General features: G+C 47.4%; 1 long non-coding RNA gene across 1 annotated transcript in view; it reads right to left on the bottom strand.

Annotated features, from left to right (window-relative positions):
- The window catches only part of LOC141160928 (uncharacterized), a 39,460-nt gene extending 22,392 nt beyond the window's left edge, over positions 1–17,068 (bottom strand). The window contains exon 1 of the long non-coding RNA XR_012250577.1: positions 16,932–17,068. This is a non-coding gene — a long non-coding RNA (uncharacterized lncRNA). The remainder of the gene's footprint in view (positions 1–16,931) is intronic.
- Between the last annotated feature and the right edge of the window lie 1,963 nt (positions 17,069–19,031).

Genomic DNA, 19,031 nt, shown 5'->3' with positions numbered 1-19,031 from the left:
TAAAGACACACAGAGCAGGGCCACAGTAACAAGGTACGACATGTTCCCATTAGAAAGGAGAGAGTCTGCTATACAGTTATAGGGTATGCAGTGAGTCCAACGGCTGACAATTTTAGGAAAAACCCCACTAAGAATTTAAAGACACATAGAACAGGGCCACAGTAACAACAAATTCCCATTAGAAAGGAGAGAGTCTCCCATAGTGTTGTCCTATGCAGTGAATGCAAGGGCTGACAAAAATTTGGAGGCACTTCAATGCCCCTTGGAAGAGACGTGGAGGAGGGCCTCATAAAAAAATGTTCCCATTAGAAAGGAGCGGGCCTCCTATACTTGTATTGCCTATTTACCCCTGGGGGGTATACATGAACATACTGTATCAAAAAATGTTTTTACGGGCATCATAAACACCCTTTAAAAAAATTAGGTGGGTGTTGCATCACGGACCACGGTCACCCTGGTGATATGGTGGTGGAGGATGAGGAGAAGGAGGAGGACAAGAGCAAATAGCCAAAATCAGGAAGCGTATACCAATGTGTGGATGTGAAAAGGTGCATGGGAATACACCTCTCAAGAAAAGACACTGGATTGGAGTTTATGTTACGCTGCTATCATTCGGTGGTGTTGAGAAGTCTGGCCTAATCCAGCCCTTGTTCATTTTTATAAGAGTCAGCCTGTCAGCATTTTCAGTTGACATGCGGATGCGCTTATTAGTTATAATTCCACCAGCGGCACTAAAAACCCGCTCTGATAAAATGCTGGCGGCAGGGCAGGCCAGGACCTCCAAGGCATAGAGAGCCAGTTCATTCCACGTATCCAGCCTGGATACCCAATAATTATAAGGCACAGAGGAATCACGGAGGACGTTGGTATGGTCGGCAAGGTACTCCCTCAGCATCTTCCCAAACTTTGCACTCCTTGTGAGAGTACCCCGCGCCTCAGGGCCTGTCCGATGGGAGGGTCTGAGAAAACTTTCCCAGAACTTTGACAATGTTCACCTGCCTCTGCTGGATTGAAGTTGTGTCTCTCTTGCCTGTACTCCTTGGTTGTCCAACGAAGTGTGCCCTCTGCCGCCAGTGTTTTCAGATGGGAATTTTTTTAATAGTTCCACAACAAGGGCCTTCTGGTACAGCCCCATTTTTGTAGACCTGTCCGCCTCAGGAATAAGAGATATAAAGTGCTCCTTGTAGCGTGGGTCTAGAAGTGTCACCAACCAGTAATGGCTGTCACCCAAAATTTTGAGAACGCGAGGATCATGGGAAAGGCAGCGTGACAAACTCAGCCATGCATGCCAGACTACTAACAGGCAAGACTTCCGTGTCCTCACCAAGAGGATGACTGACCATGCTCTCCTCCTCCTCCTCTCTGTCCTCTGGCCATCCACGCTGAACAGACGGTATGACAGCTGTGCAGATAGTACCGTCTATAGTGAATGAAACTACCTCCTGTCCTTCCTCCTCCTCCTCTTCCTCATTGTCACCCAATCCACGTTTGGATGAGATGAGGCTTGGCTGTGTGTAATCACCCTGTATGGTTCCTTGCTCCATCTCATCGTGCTCCGCCTGCAATGCATCCTCTTTGATTGTGAGCAGAGAGCGTTTCAGAAGACAGAGAAGCGGGATGGTGATGCTAATTATGGCGCCGCTCACCATCTTGGTGGAGTCCTCAAAGTTTTGGAGGATGGTACATATGTCTGACATCCATGTCCACTCCTGAGGTCTTATGTGTGGAGTCTGATCTGAATACCGACGGCCTTGTTGATGCTGGTACTCAACAACTGCCCTCTTCTGCTCACAAATCCTTCCTAACATCTGCAGTGTAGAGTTCCAACGCGTGGGGACATCACACACCAGTCTGTGAGCCGGAAGCGGCAAACGCTGCTGAAACACTGCAAGGGTGGCGGAAGCTGTAGCTGACTTTCTAAAATGGGCACACAGGCGGCGTACTTTAACAAGCAGATCCGGCAGCTCCGGGTAGGATTTGAGAAACCGCTGAACCACGAGGTTAAGCACATGGGCCAGGCATGGTACGTGTGTGAGCTCGCCTCGCCTCAGAGCCGCCACCAGGTTCTGGCTATTGTCACACATGACCATGCCAGGCTGTAGGTTCAGCGGTGTGAGCCACAGATCTGCCTGCTCTTTCAGAGCTGTCCACAACTCTTCAGCATTGTGCGTTTTTTCACCTAAGTGTGGTGCCCCTGAGCATCCGGTCGCCACAAGGTGGGATACTGCAGCCTGTCAGCAGGTGTAGTGTCTCCTCACCCAGGTAAGGACGGTGCACTGGTCAGGACCCTGAATCTACATTTAACACTACACACTCCTGACCTATGGGAGGCAAGTATGCACCATAGTGCTGCCTCAGCAGGATCACAAGTGAGGGAAACCAAAAGTTAGGGGAACCATGTAGTGGGAGTGGGTGTAGAACACAGTTTTAGTTTACACACATAATTTGATAAATAATAGCCAGCCATCTTGAGCACAAGGTTCTTGATTCTTAGTTCCTATTCATGGAGTGTGATCTTCACAGCTGGCAGCAGCCAAGTGTTGGAGCTTGCAGCATGCTGAAGATGCACGGTCCTTGTGCTCTGACCTTTACACGAGGAGCGGGTATGAGTTAACAGTGTCTCTACCCCGGTCAAGTTCCCTTGCTTAAGAAGGTCGGGAGCTATAGTGACAGCTCCACAAGCAAAAGGATCCCAGGGAGCACGGATGGAGCGGCGTACGCCACCTGTACTCTCCATTCTGGCCCAGCCAGAGGGACTCCAGCTGCAAGAGGGGTACCGGCCCCCGATATCCGACTTTGCCACTTCATGTCTCGGTCAGAGAAGCCCGGAAGGCTACAATGGATCCCGTCGCGGGACAGACGGAACAGCAATTGCCGCCGTGCCCCAAATCTGTGCATAGTCCAGAGGGAGACCCAGCCTTTGCACGCACGCGGACAGGAGAGGTCGAAAGGGACAGTTTAGGAACACTCAGAGGGTCCTGATCGAAGTGCCTGGATATCCTGGGTGCGCTGAGCCCTCGTCTCTGGTGACCGCAGTAATCCTTGAGGAGCAGGGAGAAGCCTTGCTGCTGCTTACAATAACGTGAGTAAAAGACCTGGAAGACTACCCCTAAGGCCTCCAGACTCTTTATTTCTGCACTGCACCACACGGCACCAGAGTATTCCTATAACTACTCCCTCCATCCTCCTGCTCCCCTGCCCTGAGGCCCTGCTCCACCTGTGGGGAGTTATAGCACCTCAAGCTGCCATAACATCCAGCCTCAGAGGACTGCTAGCAGCGCTGGTGGTGCATCACCAGACACCGCAGGTGGCGTAGTCTCAATTCCACCACTCGTCCTCACCAACACTGAAAGCCCATTACCCTTTTTAATGTGACGGCCCTGGGCACGGAACGGGTCCAGGCCACGACTACTTCCTCAACACCTGACCCGGCTCAGAGTACCCCATTTCCTAGGGAGAGCTGTGAGCGTCACATAACTGGCGTAGTCGGCAGGATTGCGTGCCCAAAGCAACGGAAGAAGATTGCCCATTGCTACCGGGTACTGCGCACCTTTTTCAATAGACTGTCGTTTTCCACTTAAAATGGAGCCCGCCCAAGAAGAACGGACGCCATAATGTGCAGAAAGGACAGCGTCTTAGCACCTCCCATTGTGGGCCTGGCTCCACAATGGCGCCAAAAGAGCAGACCGCCCCTTCCATTAGAGACTGTCCACGGGGTAGTGTCCATCACCCCGGAGGGGACGTCCGGGGGAGTGCCAGTCGGCCTGCCACCCTGGAGCCGCCCCAAAAAGAGGTGGAGAAGAGGAAAACAACAAGGTGCATCCATTACAGTCCCAGCATTGCCACCACTGGAAGCAGTCATGGACACCACGGAGGGAACTCAGCAAGAGCCTTCTGCGGCTGGCCCGGCTGCCAGCACCGGTAGAGACAGAGCCAGTTTTCACCCAAATCCGGGAGTTCCTTTGATTCCCAGCTCCGGACCGGGAAACCTGGCCCGGAGGTGTATGGAGGCGGCTGCGCGGCTTCAGGAGGAGCAACTGCGGGAGAGTGAAACCCTCCGCCAAGGAGCAGCAGGCCAGGAAGAGGAGTTCCCGGAGGGCACCTGCGGCCTAGGGCCGGGTGAGTTAGAAATCCTTACCCCGGCCACTGAGCAAACCGTACCCCTCTTGGACTTGTGGTCCGAGTACCTGCTGCCCGGCGCAGTGACCTGGGAGCAAGCCCTGGCCCCGGAGCTCCAAGCTGCCGCCATGTCCTGAGACCTCCGTGGTCTCCCACCTCCCGTTCCGGAAAAACCCGGGCCTGCATTGGCATCTACGGGCCCCAACCCGGAATGGTCCGCGCACTCGGGCCTGCCGCAGCACCCCCTAACGCCGCTTCCGGCCCCCACCGTTACCTGCCCGGCGGCAGAAGAGTGGGCCTGGGACAACCAGGGGGGCGACCTGATAGGCTTCCCCCGGGAGACCCGGGCTGAAGAGAGGAGAAGGGAGCAGTGCCTCCAACAGATCCTCCAACTCGACCGGGAGCAGCAACAACAGGAGGTTCGATGTGAGCAGCTCCGAGTGCGGGCCAAAGCTGCCAAGTCTAGAGCCCGCCAGAGGGAGGCGTCCCACCCGAGCCCCCGTGAAGAAGGGCAGGTGGTCCGCTTCCACCGGGAGGCGGGATGGGGCTTCATCAGGAGTCCCCAGCATGAGGATGACGTCTTTGTCAGCCGGCGGGACGTCGAAACCAGGCTCAAAAAGGGACACCCTGGCCGGAACCTCAACCCGGGCGATCTTGTGTCCTTCACCCGCCACAGTGGAGTGCGGGGGTGGTACGCCCTGGATGTGCGTAAAATGTCCAGGAGTGATGCCCCAGTGCACTCACCTGTGGAGGGCCGGTCAGCCTCCGTTGGGAGGAATGAGCCCTTTCCCCGGCGGGAATATATGGACTAGGCAGCCCCCGGCTGCTGTTATAGTCAAAGTTGACTTGTTTTATATTTTGTGTTCTTTTTCTACCGTTTTCCAGAGACATTAGTCCCTGCGGACAATGGCAGCAGACAAACTTCCTTGTATATAGTTATGCATCTATTTAGGTGCTTCCTATTGGTTTTATGCAAAGCCGTGTCTTTTCTTCTACCTCTGACCTCAGAAGCAAAACCTGTCTGGAGTGGCTCTCTTGGAGGCCCAACACAGGATCTTCATGCCCTGTAGCCACCCCTGGGCTTACGTTGAGGGTTTAGGACAGGTCCCTCTTGCTACTGAACTGACTCCTTCTACCGCACTTTAAACAGTCTGCTGCCATATTGAACGTCTCTTATCTTATATTTTATACTTTTATATTTTTGTAATTTTGCACTTTTATATTATTTATGCAACGTTTAAGCAAAGTACCTCCCATAAAGAGAAGATTGTTTTGTTTGTTACAAAAATGTTATAAAAGGTCTTTACCTGGCTTTACTCTTTTTGCAGCCCGCGGACGTACTGTGTTTTACCAGGGGGGAATGTGGCGCCCCTGAGGGTTCGGTCGCCACAAGGGGGGATACTGCAGCCTGTCAGCAGGTGTAGTGTCTACTCACCCAGGTAAGGACGGTGCACTGGTCAGGACCCTGAATCTACATTCAACACTACACACTCCTGACCTATGGGAGGCAAGTATGCACCATAGTGCTGCTTCAGCAGGATCACAAGTGAGGGAAACCAAAAGTTAGGGGAACCATGTAGTGGGAGTGGATGTAGAACACAGTTTTAGTTTACACACATAATTTGATAAATAATAGCCAGCCATCTTGAGCACAAGGTTCTTGATTCTTAGTTCCTATTCATGGAGTGTGATCTTCACAGCTGGCAGCGGCCATGTGTTGGAGCCTGCAGCATGCTGAAGATGCACGGTCCTCGTGCTCTGACCTTGACACGAGGAGCAGGTATGAGTTAACAGTGTCTCTACCCCGGTCAAGTTCCCTTGCTTAAAAAGGTCGGGAGCTATAGTGACAGCTCCACAAGCAAAAGGATCCCAGGGAGCACGGATGGAGCGGCGTACGCCACCTGTACTCTCCATTCTGGCCCAGCCAGAGGGACTCCAGCTGCAAGAGGGGTACCGGCCCCCGATATCTGACTTTGCCACTTCATGTCTCGGTCAGAGAAGCCCGGAAGGCTACAGTGGATCCCGTCGCGGGATGGACGGAACAGCAATTGCCGCCGTGCCCCAAATCTGTGCATAGTCCAGAGGGAGACCCAGCCTTTGCACGCACGCAGACAGGAGAGGTTGAAAGGGACAGTTTAGGAACACTCAGAGGGTCCTGATCGAAGTGCCTGAATATCCTGGGTGCGCTGAGCCCTCGTCTCTGGTGACCGCAGTAATCCTTGAGGAGCAGGGAGAAGCCTTGCTGCTGCTTACAATAACGTGAGTAAAAGACCTGGAAGACTACCCCTAAGGCCTCCAGACTCTTTATTTCTGCACCGCACCACACGGCACCAGAGTATTCCTATAACTACTCCCTCCATCCTCCTACTCGCCTGCCCTGAGGCCCTGCTCCGCCTGTGGGGAGTTATAACACCTCAAGCTGCCATAACATCCAGCCTCAGAGGACTGCTAGCAGCGCTGGTGGCGCATCACCAGACACCGCAGGTGGCGTAGTCTCAATTCCACCACTCGTCCTCACCAACACTGAAAGCCCATTACCCTTTTTAATGTGACGGCCCTGGGCACGGAACGGGTCCAGGCCACGACTACTTCCTCAACACCTGACCCGGCTCCGAGTACCCCATTTCCCAGGGAGGTCTGTGAGCGTCACATAAGCATATTAGCTTCAGCACAGCCTGTTGCCGCTTGGCCGAGGCAGTGCTGCAGTGCTTCCAGCTTGTGACTGATGTGATCATTTCGGAGATGAAGGCTGAAGAGGAGGAGGCTGAGGAGAATGAGTTGCAGGAGCTGTAGACCATGGGGGCAACCCTGATTGACCTAGGGCCCGCAAACCTTGGGGTCGGGAGGACGCATTTCGTCCCAAGGTCTGACTGGGTCCCAGCTTCCACTATGTTAACCCAGTGTGCCATCAGCGAGATGTACCATTCCTGCCCACAAGCACTTGTCCACGTGTCCGTGGTTAGGTGGACTTTACCGGTAACTGCGTTGTTGAGAGCACGGCTAATGTTTTGGGACACGTGCTTGGACGGCACACTGGAAGAAATAGTGGCGGCTGGGGACCGAGTACCAAGGGACGGCCGCCGCCATCAGGTTGCGGAATGCTTCCGTCTCCGCGAGCCTAAAAGGCCACATTTCGAGCGCAAGCAGTCGTGAAATGTGAAAATTTAGTAGTGTGGCCTGTGGGGCATTGGCTGCATATTTGCGCTTGAGTTCCAAGGACTGGGGTATGGACAATTTAACGCTGCGCTGGGACAAGGACATGGACGTACTTCCTGATGCTGCTACTTGAGAGTGTGCAACGACAGGTGCAGGGCAGGAGGCATCTTCGCATGCACCATCGACAGGGGATTGGCTTGCATCCACAACAGCGGAAGAAGCAATGGTGCCACCTGCAAACACGCAGACACTGTTCGTGGACCCCGGGGTTCGGCCCACAAAGTCTGGTGCTTTGCTGCCATGTGCCTGATCATGCTGGTGGTGGTCAGGCTGGTCGTTTTGCCACCCCTGCTGATGATGGCCTGGCAGGTGGTGCAAATGGCCTTTTTGGGGTTATCGGCAGAGTATTTAAAAAGCAACCAGACTCGGGAAGACCTAACAGTTGTACTGGCAACTTCCTTCATGTTGGTGTTACGGGGAACAGTTGCCTGCCTTCTGTCTGCGGCCACCACACTGTTTCTCCCTGCCTGTTGGGGTGCTCTGCCTCCCTCCCCCTGTGTGCTGCTGTCCTCGCTCTGCATGTCCTCCTGCCAGGTTGGGTCAGTTACTATATCGTCCACCACCTCGTCTTCCACTTCCGCACCCTGGTCCTCCTCCTGACTTTCTGGCAATTGTGTCTCATCATCGTCCACCTCTTGTGACACTTTCCCACCGTCGCCTTCGTGTAACCGTGGCTGCTCAAATATTTGGGCATCGCTACACGCGATCTCCTCTTGCTCCGCTTCAAGTGGATCGGGCGAGGGGCCCGAATCTATAAATGGAAAAGTGAACAGCTCTTCAGAGTGTCCAAGTGTGGGATCAGTTGTCTCTGGGTACTTGGCATAATGGGAGGAAGGAGGATCAGGGTGAGGAATATGCGGTCCAGACTCACGGCTACTGAGACTTGACCGTGTGGAAGACAGGGTGGTGGTGGTGGTGGCTAAGTGACTGGAAGCATTATCCGCTATCCAACCAACAACCTTTTGACACTGCTCTGGGCTCATTAGTGGTGTGCTGCGGTACCCTAGAAATTGGGACAGGAAGGTCAGGCGAGAAGATGTGGGTGTTTGTTGTGGCACAATTTCGGCTTGCCCACGGCCTTGTCTTCGGCCTCTGCATGCACCATTACCATCACGTTCAGTTCCCCGTCCCTTGCCACGTGCCTTGCCCATTTTAAATGGAGGACAGTATCTTCCACGCTCACTACAAATGACTTAGTTTGGAGCGAACTTATACGTGAGCCGTTTGACGGAGAAAACACAGTTTTAAATACCTGGCCTGTAGGTAACTATTTTGAACAGCAATCTGGTGTAAATTGCTTCACTGACACACTGAAAAATTGTTTTCATGGAGGCCAGAAATGGCAGTATTTTGTGAAAACGTATATGTAATCCGTGTGACGGAGAAAACACAGTTTTCAATACCTGACACAGCAAACCAGTGTGAAAAACTTTGCTGACACACTGAAAGAAATTTTTAATGGAGGCAAGAAATGGCAGTATTTTCTGACAACGTATATGTGATCCGTGTGACGGAGAAAACAGAGTTTTAAATACCTGGCCTGTAGGTAAGTAGTTTGAACAGCAAACAGCTGTGAATTGCTTCACTGACACACTGAAAGAAATCTTTAATGGAGGCCAGAAATGGCAGTATTTTCTGACAATGTATACGTGAGCCGTGTGACGGAGAAAACACAGTTTTAAATAGCTGGATTTTTAGCGCTGTAATATGGAAAGGACCTGGCTGTATTCTGCAGTGCCAACAAGCAAATGGAACAGAAAAAACACGTTCTCTGGATTGCTTTTTAAGCAAATTATGAGGATTAAGATGCAAAAACAATTATTCCTGGCCCCTGAGTCCTGGGCCTATTTCTAGAAATATAACAGCAGCAGAAGGCAGAACTGGAATGGAGCCTCTTGTCCTATGTGCACTGCAGTCTGTTATATGCCCTGCCTGCCAGCCTATATACACTGCCTGCCTGATATCTCTGCAGATGGATTAGTTAGTCCTCAAAACTACTGTTTGTTAAGATGGATATGTGTAATGTACGGTTTTTCTCCCTACACTACCTAATACACGATTAAATCTCTCCCTGACACAGCAGCACCTCTCCCTACACTGTCTGATCCGGAGTGACTGATGAGCATGGCGGCTCCAGGTCTTATATAGACCTGATGACGCTGTGCGGCCAGCCAATCACTGTTATGCCCACAACCAACATGGCTACGGCATTACAGTGCATGGCAGGCAATCCCTGCATGTTCATTGGCTCTCTAAAGAGCGCCAAACATGCAGGGAGGGGACCCGAGTTCCCGCCCGAGCAACCCGGAAATACTCGCTGAGCTTGTCGAGCACCATGATGCTCGGGCAAGTACCGAGTAGTGGCGAGTGCGTTCACTCATCACTAGTGTTGAGCGATACCTTCCGATATCAGGAAATATCAGATCGGATTGGATCGGGCCGATACTCAAGAAGTATTGGATATCGCCGATTCCGATACCGGAAACCAATGCAAGTCAATGGGACACAAATATCGGAATGAAAATGAACCCTTTCTTTCCTTGTAGGTTAATTCTACATGAAGGAAAACAACTAACAATAATGTAGAATGTATTGGGGGAGGTGGTTGCCCAAATCGATGGGAACAGTGCTCACAGTGAAAGATGAAAAGCCGGCAATTCAGCAGCGGCATACACCGGTACCCGACAATTTAGAACAGAAAGAATAGAGCTTCACACATAGATTAGATAGATAGAAACATGTCAGTCACAAATATAATAAGTACAGTGACAGTGTTGCTTACTGTACTTGTCATTTAGTGTAAAGGATTTATTTAAAAAAATAATAGTGTTTTCATGCACCGTCTCTTTAAAAAAGCCGGCCGGCAATTCAGCAGCGGTACCCGACAATTTAGATCAGAAAGATAGAGCATCACACATAGATTAGATAGATAGAAACATGTCAGTCACATATATAATAAGTACAGTGACAGTGTTGGTTACTGTACTTGTCATTTAGTGTTAAAATAAAGGATTTATTAAAAAAAAAAATTGGCGCGAGGTTCCCCGTAATTTTAGTCTCTAGCGGAGGTTAAGCAGACGGCTGGGGCAGATGTTTGAAGTCTGGGAAGGGGGTAATACCCACGGAGCTTCCCAGGCTACTAATATCAGCCCCCAGCTGAATTCCGAGCCTTTACTAGCTATTAAAATGGGGGACCCCCCAAAAAAATGAATATTGGCCCCCTCTCAGGCTAGAAACACCAGCCATCAGCCGCCCCAGAAATGGCGCATCCATAGGTTGCGCCAATTCTGGCACTTAGCCTCGCTCTTCCCACTGCCCTGTAGTGGTGGCAGTGGGGTAATAGGGCTGGGGTTGATGTCAGCTTATAATGCCAGCTGACATCAAGCCCAGGTTAGTAATGGAGAGGCGTCTATAAGACACCCCCATTACTAACCCCATAGTCAAAGTTACAAAAAAACACAAACACCCAGAATAAAGTCCTTTAAATGAAATAAACACGCAATTCTTTATTGTTCTAAATTAAACCATACTTACCATCACGCCCATTCCAGCTTAAGCAGAAAGCTGCCATCCAGCCTGTCATCCCGCAGACACTGAGAAGCGCAGGCATGCTTGCGCTCCTCAGTGTCTGGCTGTGACGGCATAAAGATGAGCCGAGGTCATGTCCAATGAACTCAGCTCACCTCATGCACGTCACTGACAGCGTGGGAGAATTCTCCTGCACTCACCGCATGCGCAGGAGAATTTTCCCACGCTGTCAGTGACGTGCATGAGGTGAGCAGAGTTCATTGGACATGAGCTCACCCCATGCACGTCACTGACAGCGTGGGAAAATTCTCCTGCACTCACCGCATGCGCAGGAGAATTTTCCCACGCTGTCAGTGACGTGCATGAGGTGAGCAGAGTTCATTGGACATGAACTCGGCACATCTGGATGCTGTCACAGCCAGACACTGAGGAGCGCAAGCATGCCTGCGCTTCTCAGTGTGTGCGTCATGGCAAGCTGGATGGCAGCTTTCTGCAGCGATCCAGCCTGTCATGTGAATGTAGCAGAGCTGAAGCTGTCGTGGGAACCATGGAAAGGTAAGGATGATGTTGCTTTATTATTTTACTTTTATTGCAGGAGATCATTGGCTTCAGCTGGAATGGGCGTGATGGTAAGTATGGTTTAATTTTGAACAATAAAGAATTGTGTCTTTATTTCAATTAAGGGACTTTATTCTGGGTGTTTGTGTTTTTTTTTAACTTTGACTATGGGGTTAGTAATGGGGGTGTCTTATAGACGCCTCTCCATTACTAACCTGGGCTTGATGTCAGCTGGCATTATAAGCTAACATCAACCCCAGCCCTATTACCCCACTGCCACCGCTACAGGGCAGTGGGAAGAGCGAGGCTAAGTGCCAGAATTGGCGCATCCTATGGATGCGCCATTTCTGGGGCGGCTGACGGCTGGTGTTTCTAGCCTGGGAGGGGCCCAATATTCATGGCACCCTTCCTGAGCTATTAATATCAGCCCCCAGCTGTCTGCCTAGCCTTTGCTAGCTATTAAAATAGGGGGGACCCCACGTCATTTTTTTGGGGGGGGGTCCCCCATTTTAATAGCTAGTAAAGGCTAGGTATTCAGCTGGGGGCTGATATCAGTTGCCTGGGAAGCTCCATGGGTATTACCCCCTTCCCAGGCTTAAAACATCTGCCCCAGCTGTCTGCTTAACCTCTGCTAGAGACTAAAATTATGGGGAACCACACGCCAATTTTTTTTAAAATAAATCCTTTATTTTAACACTAAATGACAAGTACAGTAAGTAACACTGTCACTGTACTTCTTATATATGTGACTGACATGTTTCTATCTATCTAATCTATGTGTGATGCTCTATTCTTTCTGTTGTAAATTGTCGGGTACCGCTGCTGAATTGCCGGCCGGCTTTTTTAAAGAGACGGTGCATGAAAACACTATTATTTTTCTTAAATAAATCCTTTACACTAAATGACAAGTACAGTAAGCAACACTGTCACTGTACTTCATATATATGTGACTGACATGTTTTTATCTATCTAATCTATGTGTTATACTCTATTCTTTCTATTCTAAATTGTCGGGTACCGCTACTGAATTTCCGGCCGGCTTTTTTTAAGAGACGGTGCATGAAAACACTATTATTTTTTTTAATAAATCCTTTACACTAAATGAAAAGTACAGTAAGCTGAGCGCAGCCATCCAGCTTGTCATCCTTCAGAGACACTGCAGAGCGCAGGCATTATGGGAACTTCCGATTCCGGTATTCGATATTGTAAAAGTATCGGAACTCAGTATCGGAACTCCGATACCGCGAATATCGGTCGATACCCGATATTTCAGTATCGGAATGCTCAACACTACTCATCACTAATGGTGACTTACAAGTGATGTTCTTTCTAATGGAGTCGTTCACTTTTACTGTCTTTTCCATCTGTCCCAGACCGGCTTGACAACTTCTTCCTGCCACGACTCGTCTACAGAGTTTACAACAAAGATGCATTTGACTTCTCACATTTCCAACACTGTCCCCATCTATTCCTAAACTGTACAAACAGATCATCCTGCTGATACCCCAATGCTGATCAGTTGCTGCTTCATGTGTCTCTATTACTGATCTTCTTAGTACCCCACATAATGCCCACCACTGTGCCCCTTACAGAGTAAAATTCCTCCTTTGTGCCCCCCAGATGGTAACATTGAGCCCTAGAAAATATTATTTTCATATGCAAATGCCCTTGCAAACAGTGCCCACATTTCGCCCCTAGAAAATAATAAAGCCCCCCAGTGTGCCCATTCGACAGTCACAATATTGAGTACTCTTATAACAATTATGTTTCTTAAGTGCTCACTTACAGTGAATCTGTCAGCAGGTTTTCACTACCTCATCTGATAGCAGCATGATATAGAGGTAGAGACCCTGGATTCAGCGATGTATCACTTAGTTTGCTGGGAGCAGTGATTCTGACACAATCAGAGTTTTTAGATGTAGCAATGAAGCAGAGCTCAGTAAGCTAGCCCTGCCCTCACCAGGCTCTCTGTGTACACAGTCTATAGACACTGAGCTACTTATCCCAGAAGGGGCGGAGTCAGACTAGCATGCACGTGCTGCTGTGTTCCAGCAATGATAAGCTCAAGCTCCTGGTGCTAAAACAATCATTACAGATGAACAAAACCACATAGCTTGATAAGAGATGCATCGCTGCAATCTGTGTTTTAACCCCTACAGCATGTTGTCTTCAGATTACATAGAAAAAACCTGGCAACAGATTCCCTTTAACATTTAAGAATGTCCCTTGAGTTCGCCCATTTACAGTTTCTCTCTACATAGCATGATGCCCCCCACAGCTCCCAGATACACAGCATGATTGACCCACAGTTCCCTATGCACTGCATGATAGGCCTCACAGTAGCCCTCAATGGCCCCCCTCTGTATGATGACCCCTATCAGCCCCCCAATGTACAATGCCCCCTAGTAGCTCTACTGACGCTATCTGATGGCCCTTAGTAGCCTCCCCCCACACTATATGATGGATCTTAGTATCCCCACAACACTGTATGATGGCCCCCAGTATCGACACAAAGCTGTATGATGGCCCCCAGGTATCCCTACAACACTGTGTGATGGCCCACAGTATCCCTACAACACTGTATGATGGCCCATGGTATCCCCACCACACTGTATTATGGCTGCCGGTATTCCCCCCACACTGTATTATGACCCCCAGTATTTCCCCTACACTGTATGATGGCCCCTAGTATCTCCTCACACTGTATGATGGCCCCCAATATTCCCCCTACACTATATGATGGCCTCCAGTATCACCCCACAGTGTATGATGATCATTTATAAGAAATTCCATGCCCACTGTGCTTGTTTTTGACGCTGCATAAACTCACCCGCAGCATGTCAATTTCTGTAGTGGAAACGTCAGTCTCTGCTGCAGATTCTGACTGATTGAAATGTCATTACATGCTGTGGATCCATATGTACTGACAAATCAAGTGCAGCATTAGAATGCAACGTTTTGGACGCAGCGAAAATACATTGCGTCCAAAGCTCTGCTGGTTGCTGATCATGGGGATGTAGCCTAAAGGCTAACCAAACAGCTGTGAGATGTTATTAATAGCCAGGGAACATGTTGGCGTAATGGCCTCTTCCTAGGCTAAAATTAGCAGCCTTCAGCTGCCCCAGATATTACACTTCATATTTAATTGGGATTAGGAGTAATGGGATTAGGGGTAATGGGATTTGGTGTCGCTGACGCCAAGCCCTAGGTTTAGTGATAAAGAAGTGTCAACCAGACACCCTAATTACTAAACCTGTAAGTAAAGAGTTCAATAAACACACACACCAAGAATAAAACACTTTATTTGAAATACAACAGACACATTCTTTAATCATTTAAATTAACCAATATACTCACCCCAGGTCCGACTGTAATCCAAGGGTTAAAGTGATAGCCCTCAATATACAGTATAAGTGTATACGTGGGACATGTGGGGGCTCATACTGTACATTGGGTCTGTGGGGGCTCATACTGTATATTTTGGGCTATGTGGGGGTTCATAATGTATATAGTGGTCTGTGTGTGGGCTCATATGGTATATAGGGTGGCTGTGTGTGGTCTCATATGGTATATAGGGGGATATCAGCATACTTAATTTTGCTCAATATTAAGTGATACAATTAATATTAATATAAAATAATCATTTTAATTAATATGTTATTATTTAGAAGAATTAATTTCATCCTATTGGTTTGGCCCTCCATAACAGTCATGCTCTCTCTTGTGGCCATTGGAAACTTGCGTTCCTGAAGTTTAGTGTCCTTTTAGCCCCATACAGCTTATTAAAGCACACATGAAAACATATTATTTTGTGATCACTATGGATTATAGATAATTTAGTGACAAAAATGTATCATTAGTGGAGAAAGGTTGAACTTGATGGACCTAGGTCTTTTTTCAACCTATGTAACTATTACTTAAATGCCCCCAAACCGTATTCTTAATATGCGGTCCGGCCTATTGGTCACTATCAGGTCTAGCAGTTTCATTGTTGTCAAAACCAGTTTCCATTGCTGGACCTACAGGTTTCTGCTCTCTAATTTATATCAGGTTAGTTGAAATCCTCCATGATAATGACTTCTCCATGATTTGCTTTATGAGGATATATTTCTGCCGCTTCCAATATATTTGTAGTTTTATAGCAAACTCCTATCAGTATTTTATTAATCTTTCTCCCTCCACTTATCTAGACCCACAGGGACTCTACATTTTCATTCGCCTCACACATATCATCAAATACAATGGGTTTTAGGGACGATTTTACATATAGACAAACCCAGGGAAGGGGGGCGCTTATTTGTGTCTTCATTCCTGAACAGAGTATAGCCCTGTAACTTTTACAGCTCAGTCATAGCTCTCATCCATCCCTGTCTCCATTATCCTCATCATATCATAATTTTCTTCCAGCAATATTAATTCTAACTCTTCCATTTTCTGGAATTAGTGTTTATGCACTTTATGTATTTCTCTATACATCTATTCCTACTTAACATATTGACTGTCTTAACCCCTCCCGCCATGCCACCCCCCAATTTCATTACTTATGCTCAGGTCACTATCTACACTATCTTCCCCAGCTGTACAAAAATTTCCTTCCCCCAGTCCCTAGTTTAAACGCTACTCCAACCTTCTAGAGATGTTCCCCCCAGCACAGCTGCACCCTCCCCATTCAGGTGCAGCCCACCTCTAGCATAGAGCCTGTAGCCAACAATGAAGTTGGCCAGGTTCAGTTCTCCAGAAACCTAAAACCCTCCTTCCTACCTACACCAATTTCTGAGCCATTTATTCATCTCCCTAATCTCCCACTGAAATAATAAGACAAGTACAATAATACATATTAAATATACTGTGTAAAAACAAGTAGTTGTGCCTTATGTGCTTAAAGGAGTATACTCATGTTATTAAATTGAAATAGAGCATTAAAGTAAGCAAGTTTCCAATTGACTTGCTTTTTCTATCTGCTGTCGTTCTCCTGCTATATGAGTTTCTAGCTTGCATAATGTACAGCTGATTTGCCAAGAGCTCTGCCATCAGAGTATGCACAGTAGCTACATATCCGTTACATTTAAAAATGAGGAGTTAACTCCTAACATTCTATTCAGCTCTCTCAAGCACAAATATTTCTATACAGCAGCCATCTGCTCACCTCCTTCTCAAGTTCTGATAGGGCTCGTATCAATACTGTAGAATAATAATCTCCAGGCACCCAACATCAGCAGTTTCCATAGCAGTTTTTTCTAATCATGGCTCTCACTTTCCTCAGCCATGTGCTTGTCCATAACATGTTGTAGCAGAATGAGGCTACTCACCAGAACTGTCACTCAAGAAGGATCACCTGCCCCCCAAGCATTAAGGAAGTAAGGAGATTGTAAGGAGACTGTAAACAGATTGTAGAGCTATGAGCTGCTCAAGAGTCAACTTAAGAATACCCGACATCTAAAATTCTGTGGATGCAAACTAAAATATTTCTGTAGTTAGCGTATTTAAGATGCATTGTTGACAATACTTACAGGTTTGCACGGTCCATTACTTGTGTTGCAAATGCTAACTTCACAGTGCAAATATACTAGATTTTCATTACCGATGAACTTGAACATATGAACAGAAAATCGCCCTTCTGTGGAGACTCCATTTTGTATCACTCTGATACTTGGGTCTTTCTTGTTTGGACATCTAGAAGGAAAAAAGCAGACTGAAACCACCCTTAAACCAAGCGATATATACACTGCACATCACCAATCAGTGATTTATGATTTAGACTGGTCTGTCCTACACATTTTAGTAAAAGGACAGTAAGGAAGAAGGAATGGAAAGGTATTGATAACTGTGATCTATGATGTTGGTGAAAAAAAATTGGAGCAAATTGTGAATATTAAGAAAAGATTTCTTTAACAAAGTTAAATAAGACCTACTTTAGAAGGAAATGCCAAAAATACGCTAAATATAAATGTCACAAATGCTAAAATGAAATATGAGCACCAAAAGAAGTATTCGATAATGGCAAAAAAATAATAACCAAGAAATGATTAATGTAAACATAAATACATTAAAAATTGAAACTTTATTGGCTACTATAAAAGTCATATATCACATAACATAAATACAATGCATTGTGAAAGTATTTGGCCCCCTTGAACTTTTCAACCTTTTGCCACATTTCTGGCTTCAAACATAAAGATATAAAATTCTAATTTTTTGGGGAAGAATCAACAACAAGTGGGACATAATTGTGAAGTGGAACAAAATTTATTGGATATTTTAAACTTTTTTAACAAATTAAAAACTGAAAAGTGGGGCGTGCAATATTATTCGGCCCCTTTACTTTCAGTGCAGAAAACTCACTCCAGAAGTTCAGTGAGGATCTCTGAATGATCCAATGTTGTCCTAAATGACTGGTAATGATAAATAGAATCCACCTGTATGTAATCAAGTCTCCGTATAAATGCACCTGCTCTGTGATAGTCTCAGGGTTCTGTTTCAAGTACAGAGAGCATCATGAAGACCAAGGAACACACCAGGCAGGTCCGAGATACTGTTGTGGCGAAGTTTAAAGCCGGATTTGGATACAAAAAGATTTCCCAAGTTTTAAACATCTCAAGGAGCACTGTGCAAGTGATCATATTGAAATGGAAGGAGTATCAGACCACTGCAAATCTACCAAGACCCGGCCGTCCCTCTAAACTTTCATCTCGAACAAGGAGAAGACTGATCAGAGATGCAGCCAAAAGGCCCATGATCACTCTGGATGAACTGCAGAGATCTACAGCTGAGGTGGGAGAGTCTGTCCATAGGACAACAATCAGTCGTACACTCCACAAATCTAGCCTTTATGGAAGAGTGGCAAGAAGAAAGTCATTTCTCAAAGATATCCATAAAAAGTCTCGTTTGAAGTTTGCCACAAGCCACCTGGGAGACAAACCAAACATGTGGAATAAGGTGCTCTGGTCAGATGAAACCAAAATCAAACTTTTTGTCCACAATGCAAAACAATATGTTTGGCATAAAAGCAACACAGCTCATCACTCTCAAAACACCAACCCCACTGTCAAACATGGTGGTGGTAGCATCATGGTTTGAGCCTGCTTTTCTTCAGCAGGGACAGGGAAGATGGTTAAAATTGATGGGAAGATGGACGGAGCCAAATACAGGACCATTCTGGAAGAAAACCTGTTGGAGTCTGCAAAAGACTGGGACGGAGACAATGATCCCAAACATAAAGCAAAATCTACAATGGAATGGTTCAAAAATAAACGTATCCAGGTGTTAGAATGGCCAAGTCAAAGTCCAGACCTGAATCCAATCGAGAATCTGTGGAAAGAGCTGAAAACTGCTGTTCACAAACGCCCTCCATCCAACCTCAATGAGCTCGAGCTGTTTTGCAAGGAAGAATGGGCAAGAATTTCAGCCTCTCGATGTGCAAAACTGATAGAGACATACCCCAAGCGATTTGCAGCTGTAATCGCAGCAAAAGGTGGCACTACAAAGTATTAACTCAAGGGGGCCGAATAATATTGCATGCCCCACTTTTCAGTTTTTTATTTGTTAAAAAAGTTTAAAATATCCAATAAATTTCGTTCCACTTCACGATTGTGTCCCACTTGCTGTTGATT

Source organism: Phyllobates terribilis, unplaced genomic scaffold (genome assembly GCF_046119375.1).
Source record: "Phyllobates terribilis strain yellow unplaced genomic scaffold, ASM4611937v1 Scaffold_9__5_contigs__length_417890890, whole genome shotgun sequence".
In the NCBI taxonomy this organism is placed as follows: Eukaryota; Metazoa; Chordata; class Amphibia; order Anura; family Dendrobatidae; genus Phyllobates; species Phyllobates terribilis.
This window is presented reverse-complemented; position numbering and strand designations above follow the sequence as displayed.